Raw genomic sequence first — 7,884 nt, forward strand, 5'->3', positions numbered from 1 at the left:
ATCATGATCAAGTTAGGTCTACCCAGAGCTTCAAGGATTGTGTCATATTTAAAAATTGACTCGTGTAATTTTCTGCAGTAACAGATCAAAGGGAAAAAAAATCATATGCTCCTCTCAATGGATACAGAATGAGCATTTGATAAATTCAGTACCTTCATGACTTAAAAAAAAATTCCTAGCTAACTCAGAAGAGAAGAGAACCTAATAATAGAATATCTCTACAAAAAAGTCAACAGTAACTATCACACTATTAGTTGGGAAACCTTGAAAATACTTCCTTTAAGGCGCAGAGCAGGACAAGGGAACCCATCACTTCTGTTGAGTGTTGTACTGAAAGTCCTGGTCAGCAAAGTAACGCAAGGAAAAAAATGAAGAAAGGACTGAAGAAAATCTGTCATTATTCTCACATAATGCATCTGTCTGGTTGGAAACCCAGAACAAGTGTTCAAGTAAATTATTAGCTTTATAAGCGTTTTCCAAAATCAATTACATTTCTGTACATCAGCATCAGACAGGTAGAAGAGCATGTGATTATAGAAAAGATAGCCTTTGTAGCAGGCTTCCCAGGCAGTGCTAGCGGTAAAGAGCCCACCTGCCAGTGCAGGAGGCATAAGAGACCCAGCTTCCATCCCTGGGTTGGGAAGATCCCCTGAAGAGGTCTTGGCAGTCCACTCCAGGATTCTTGTCTGGAGAATCTCATGGACAGAGGAGCCTGGCGGGCTATAGTCCATGGGGTCACAAAGAGTCAGACACGATGGAAGCGACTTAGCACACACCCTTTGTATCAAAGTTATAATCATGAAAACATATACCTAGGGAAGAATCTAACAAAAACAGTTAAAACCTAGTGTTTAAAAAATTATAAAACCCTATGTCAGTTCAGTTCAGTCACTCAGTCGTGTTTGACTCTTTGTGACCCCATAAGCCGCAGCACTCCAGGCCTCCCTGTCCATCACCAACTGCCGGAGTTCACCCAAACCTATGTCCTTTGTGTTCGTGATGCCATCCAACCATCTCATCCTCTGTCGTCCCCTTCACCTCCTCCCCTCAATCTTTCCCAGCATCAGGGTCTTTTCAAATGAGTCAGCTCTTCACATGAGGTGGCCAAAGAATTGGACTTTCAGCTTCAACATCAGTCCTTCCAGTGAACACCCAGGACTGATCTCCCTTAGGATGGACTGGTTGGATCTCCTTGCAGTCCAAGGGACTCTCAAGAGTCTTCTCCAACACCACAGTTCAAAAGCATCAATTCTTTGGCACTCAGCTTTCTTCATAGTCCAACTCTCACATCCATACATGACTACTAGAAAAACCATACTCTTGACTAGACAGACCTTTGTTGGCAAAGTAATGTTTCTGCTTTTTAATATGCTGTCTAGGTTGGTCATAACTTTCCTTCCAAGGAGCAAGCGTCTTTTAATTTCATGGCTGCAATCACCATCCGCAGTGATTTTAGAGCCCAGAAAAGTAAAGTCAGCCACAGTTTCCACTGTTTCTCCATCTATTTGCCATGTAGAGTCACTTAAAAAATAAAATAGTGAAGAGAGATACATATTCATAGATTAAAAATCAGTTTGGTAAGATGTCAGTTCACTCCAAAATTGATCTGTAGACTGGAGAAGAGGATATTAGTTATTCATTTTTTTTAAAACTTAAGGTGATTCTGAAATATACCTGGAAGAGAAAAAGGCCAGGTATAACCCTTATACTCTTACAGAATAGGAATGAGAGATAGGGAGCCATGTGTGACTTGTCTTAAAACATACCCAAAATTATTATCAAGATTATTATCAAGGTAAAGAAATTAAGAAAATGTGGCGTTGGCACAGTAAACTGGTCTTCTACATGGAAACAGTGTATGGTAGAGAAACATTACAGTTAAAGGAGGAAAGGGTAGAATTTTCAATAAATAATGCTAGGAAAATTTGTTATTGTGTGAGAAAAAATGAAAGTAGATCTGTGCTTCATACTGTACACAATTTTAGTTTGGATTAAAATACTTAAATACAGAAGCAAAAGTGTCCATATTTTATAAGACAGTGTATGACAATACATAATGTAAGGAAAAGCTTTCTCAAATCAGATCCAGAAAGTGCAGACTAGAAAGATGAAAACTGATCAATTTGACTTTGTTCAAATTAAGAACTTCTAAGACACCATAACTATGTTGGGGGGGTTGATTTGTTTTCCTTTTATCCTTGAGTCCTTATCTACATGAAATACATGCTAAAGTATTTATGGATGAAATGATGTGTTATCTTGGGTTTTCTGTGACGTATTCCAGAAGAAAAAGCATGCACGGGGAGAGAGATGAAACAAGAATTGTAGGATGCTAATGATGATCAAAGCTAGAGGATGGGAACAGGGAAGTGTCTGATACTCTTCTAGTTTGTGTGGATGTTTGAAATTTTTAATTTTAAGAAGTTTTTTAAAGAAACCATCTATTTTTTATGGTGACTGCCCTGGATATTCTGGAAGTCTTAACATTTAAAACAAAGTCATTTTCTGGAAAGGTCACTTGTTTAATGTATATCTAAAAATGCAACCGAATTTTTATCTGGGAATAGGACTTTACTTATAAATTAATAAATCATGAAACAAGCTCTACAAAAAAAGATACTCTAAAGAGATTGAAGAAACAAGTCACAAACTCAGCAAGGGTGTTTATAACATACCTTCAAAAAATTAGTGTCCAGGTATTAAGCAAAGAACTTTAAAAACCAATAAGTAAAAAGAAAAAGACCAATAAGTAGTTTCTTAGATATGACATCAAAAGCATAAGCAACAAAAAGAAAAGAAATAGACAAACTGGACATCATCAAAATTTTTACATTTTGTGCTTCAGAGGACACCATCGAAATGAAATGACAAACCACAGAATGGGAGAAAATGTTTGCAAATTATGTATGTAATAAGGAACTTACATCTAGAATATGTAGAAAAGTCTTACAACTCATTAATTGAAAAGACAACTCAGTTTTTTAAATGGACAGAGGATCTGAACAAGACATTTCTCCACAGAAGATATGCATGCCAATTAGCATATGAAAACATTCTCAACAGCATTAGTTTCTAGGTAAATGCAAATCAGAACCACAACAGAATATCATTTCATACCCACCAGGATGGCAATATTCAAAAAAAGACAGTAAAAAGTGTTGATGAGAATTTGAAGAAATTAGAAGCTTTATACTCTGCTTGTGGAAATCCAAAATGGTGCACCTACTTTGGAAAACAGTTTGGCTGGTCCTCAAACCATTAAACATAGAATTACCATTATAACCCATCAATTCTACTCTTACATATGTAACCCAAATGAAGACATATGTCCTAACAAAAACTTGCACTTGAATGTTTATAGCAGCATTATTAATAATATCTAAGACGTGGTAACAGCCCAAACATCCACCAACTAATGAGTGAGTAAATATACTATATATACACAAGAGAGTATTACTCAGCCATTTAAGGAATAGAATACTGATACATTCTGCAATGTGAACTACCCCTGAAAACATTATGGTAAGTGAAAAAACCCAGACACAAAGGACTACATATTATATGATTCCACTTAATATGCAATGTCCAGAATAGGCTTCCCCGATGGCTCAGCAGTAAAGAATCTGCCTGCAAGACAAGAGCTGCAGAAGATGCAGGTTCACCCCTGGGTTGGGAAGATCCCCTGGAGGGGGGAATGGCAACCCATTCCAGTATTCTTGCCTGGAGAATCCCAGGGACAGAGGAGCCTGGCAGGCTACAGTCCATCGAGTCCTAAAGAGTCAGACACGACTGAAGTGACTGAGCACACAGAATAGGCAGTATTAGACAGATAATAATAGACAGAAGAGCCTGGAGTGCTGCAATCCAAGGGGCTGCAAAGAGTGAGACACAGCTTAGAGACTCAACAACAACAACAGAATAGGCAAATCTATAGAGATAGAAAGTAGATTAGTGGTTATCTAGGGATATAGGGGGATGAGATGTGTGGGGGTGATGGCTCAGAGATGTGGGTTTTCATTTCCTTTCAATGAAAATGTTCTAGACTTGATTGTGGTGACGGATGCACTCTGAATATACTAAATGGATATTTACACCTTAAATGGATAAATTGAATGGTTTGGAATTACATCCCAATAGAGCTATTTAAAAACATTAAAAAGCAATAGCTCAATTGGAAAATAAGCAAAAGGCATGTCCAGGAATTTTGTAGAAGAAAAAATATGTATGTGTATTACTAGATAAACTTGAAAAAATGCTCGACCTCATTCCTAATCAGGCAGATGCCACCGTAGGATACCATCGTATCTCAGTTGATTCACAAAAATTTTATACTCAGGCAATACCACTTTTCCACATGTAGAGAAGGTCAGGGGTTGGGGGAAGCTCTTACCCTGTCAGAGGGGGTGTGAATTGGTACAACTGCTTCCAAAAATAATCTGGCATTATTTTTAGAGGGTTGAAAATGCAAGTATTTATGACCCAACAATTCCACTCCTAAGTATCTATCTAAAGAAATTCTTCCAGTTGTGTGCTGAGATCACATATAAGAATAGTCACATAACGAAATAGCACTGTAAAATTCAAAACTACATAAAGCTGAAATATAGTGTTTAGGATATGAGTATATATAGTAACTAAACCTGTTTTTTAAAAAGCAAACAAGGGAAAGATAAACCCAAAATTCAGGATAGTGGGGATGGGAAAGAATTAACAGAGTCTCACAGGAGAAGGAAATGGCAACCCTCTCCAGTACTCTTGCCTAGAGAATTCCATGGACAGAGGAGCCTGGTGGGCTGCTGAACATGGGGTCGCACAGAGTTGGACACAATTGAAGTGACTTAGCATGCCTGCTTGCATCGGAGAAGGAAATGGAAACCCACTCCAGTGTTCTTGCCTGGAGAATCCCAGGGACGGAGGAGCCTGGTGGGCTGCCGTCTATGGGGTCGCACAGAGTTGGACACGACTGAAGCGACTTAGCAGCAGCAGCAGCCTCACAGGGGATTTGAGGTAGTGATAATGTTCCTTTTCCTAAACTGGGTGGGAGTGTAGGGATATAATTGGGGGCTAGCGCAGGGGATATAAGGCCAAGTGTTACCTGGTAACCCCACATGGAAGGAAGATCTAGACAAACTGGAGCATACATAGAATAGTTTTTCCACACAGTTCGATAGATATCTAATGCTAACAATGCTGACTCTGAGGTTCGAGAAAAGGGTAACTTGTATTTAGCATCTTTTATTGAAGACGCAAAAGGGATAAGTGTTCTTGTGGGGGGCCGGGAGAAACTAAGAGGACTATGCAAAAAAGCAGCAGCAGCAAAATGGGAGTGTTTTAGAACAGTTTCCAACAAAAGTAGTTAGAAAGAGCTCAACCCAGTGCTCGGTGACAACCTAGAAGGGAGGGAGGGAGGTTCAAGAGGGAGGGGACACGTGTGTACTTACGGCCGATTCATGGTGTTGTATGGCAGAAACCAACACAACATTGTAAAGCAGTTATTCTCCAATTAAAACATAAACTTAAAAAATTATTAACCGAATAGTTTTCTACTTCCAAGTGACCTTCATTTATCTGGGCCAGTTCAGTTCATTTCAATCTCTCAGTCATGTCCGACTCTTTGCGACCCCATGAATCTCAGCACGCCAGGCCTCCCTGTCCTTCACCAACTGCCAGAGTTTACTCAAACTCATGTCCATCGAGTTGGTGATACCATCCAACCATCTCATCCTCTGTCATCCCCTTCTTTTCCTGCCCCCAACCCCTCCCAGCATCAGGGTCTTTTCCAAAGAGTCAACTCTTCGCATGAGGTGGCCAAAGTGTTGGAGTTTCAGCTTCAACCATCAGTCCTTCCAATGAACACCCAGGACTGATCTCCTTTAGGATGGACTGGTTGGATCTCCTTGCAGGCCAAGGGACTCTCAAGAGTCTTCTCCAACACCACAGTTCAAAAGCATCAATTTTTCGGCACTCAGCTTTCTTCACAGTCCAACTCTCACATCCATACATGACCACTGGAAAAACCATAGCCTTGACTAGATGGACCTTTGTTGGCAAAGTAATGTCTCTGCTTTTTAATATGCTATCTAGGTTGGTCATAACTCTCCTTCCAAGGAGTAAGCATCTTTTAATTTCATGGCTGCAATCACCATCCGCAGTGATTTTGGAGCCCCAAAAAATAAAATCTGACACTGCTTCCACTGTTTCCCCATCTGTTTGCCATGAAGTGATGGGACCAGATGCCATGATCTTAGTTTTCCGAATGTTGAGCTTTAAGCCAACTCTTTCACTCTCCTCTTTCACTTTCATCAAGAGGCTTTTTAGTTCCTCTTCACTTTCTGCCATAAGGCCCATATCTGGGCCACAGCTACTTTATTCTTCAGTAACGCTAACTTATCCAAGCATTGCCACAGATTAGTACAAGCCCACGTGCTCATGTCCAGTACTCAGTGGTTGACTTCCTCTCTTCCAGATCCCATTCACACTAAAAGATGAAGCACAGACCCACGGAGGAGGAACCTGCTCACTGCTCCACTACCCCTGGGTGCCTGACTCCAGTGAAGCACTCACCAGCGCTGCAAGGGGTCCAGAGTACTTTTTGCTGCTTCAGTCCCCAATGCCTTCCAGCAGAAGTGGCAGTAGACTGTTTCCTGTCAGCCAGTTCAGGCTTGTCCTGAGACAACAGGGAAATGTATCAGCTGGGTTTCAGTGGAACGTGGCAGCAGGGACCTTCAGCGGATGCGATATATACCCCATCCGAGCACACGTGTATCTTTTCCCCCTTTCCCCCACCTTCTCCACCTGCTTAGGTCTTCTCTGCCCCTCTCCTGCTACCACACAGATGATATAAAAGAGGCTCTTTGGCTATTTGCATTTTGCTTCCTCTTCTTTTCCAGATTTTGCAGTATTAAGCTTTACCTCCTACAAGCCTAGAATCCCAACAACATTATCTACCAAAGCTGTTCTTCCCTTTCCAGAGGGTTTGGGGGAAAGGGGGGCTTGCATGACAAGTTTCCTGGGGCATAAAGACAAAGTCGGTGTGCCGCTGACCACATGAGCCATGGTAAACGCACCCTTTGGAATTAACTGATTTCTAAAATTAATAAAGTAAGTCTATTTTTATTTTTTTTCCATTTACTAATTTCCCAACAATCAATATTCACAAACAAGACTGACATGGGACCAATGTCTCATTTTATTTCATTGCTGGGCAATTTTTTAGAGTTCGGTTAAGAAATGTGAGCTCTAAAGAGATGTTTTACTCTTATATTTGGTTTCAGCAGATGGTGGGGCCAGGCTCTTCCCCAAGGGAAGTTCCAGCATCTGGGATGCTGGTGCGTGCCCTTATCTCCATTAGCAGACCACAGCAGACGGGTCCTCCCATGGCATGTGAATTTGTATCCAGTTGCACAGTGTCTACCTGAACAGTTCATCAGAATGATACAGCTCAGCCCCTGGCTGCTTCCTGCTTACCCTCTGCTTTCATGCTTCCTCATCCATCCTAGGTGGACCCTAGCCAGGTCCTCTCTCTGGCTTCCACTGGAGAAAAGGTTAAAAGGCGGCTGCAGAGCCCACTGAAGGTTGACTTAGCTGCCGCAGGAAGTTATTGGAGGAGAATCCAGCAATCTGTGGTTTCTACAACAAGGTGGTAGAGATTTAGCACTGAAATCCTGAAAAAAAAAAAAAAAAAAAGGACACCCAGAAGGGCGGAGAGAAGAGGGGCTCTGTTGCCTTCCTTCTTGGTGAAGGAAAACAGGTTTGAGCACAGAGAAGCCCTCTCTTTCTTTGTGAGGGATGAAGTCTGTCAGTTGCAGGGGAGAAGAGAGAATGCATTCCAGATGTTCCTGAGACTTCAGGTTAGTAGTTTGAGGACCATCTTAACTGTTTTGC

At 41.1% G+C, this 7,884-nt stretch overlaps 1 protein-coding gene across 1 annotated transcript in view; it reads left to right on the forward strand.

Annotated features, from left to right (window-relative positions):
* TTLL5 (tubulin tyrosine ligase like 5) overlaps window positions 1–6,867 on the forward strand; it is a 306,157-nt gene extending 299,290 nt beyond the window's left edge. Inside the window, exon 34 of the mRNA XM_043473030.1 lies at window positions 6,467–6,867. The gene's annotated coding sequence lies outside the window, so the exon portion shown is untranslated. The remainder of the gene's footprint in view (window positions 1–6,466) is intronic.
* Window positions 6,868–7,884: the final 1,017 nt, after the last annotated feature.

This window comes from Cervus canadensis, chromosome 6 (assembly GCF_019320065.1).
Source record: "Cervus canadensis isolate Bull #8, Minnesota chromosome 6, ASM1932006v1, whole genome shotgun sequence".
Lineage (NCBI taxonomy): Eukaryota > Metazoa > Chordata > Mammalia > Artiodactyla > Cervidae > Cervus > Cervus canadensis.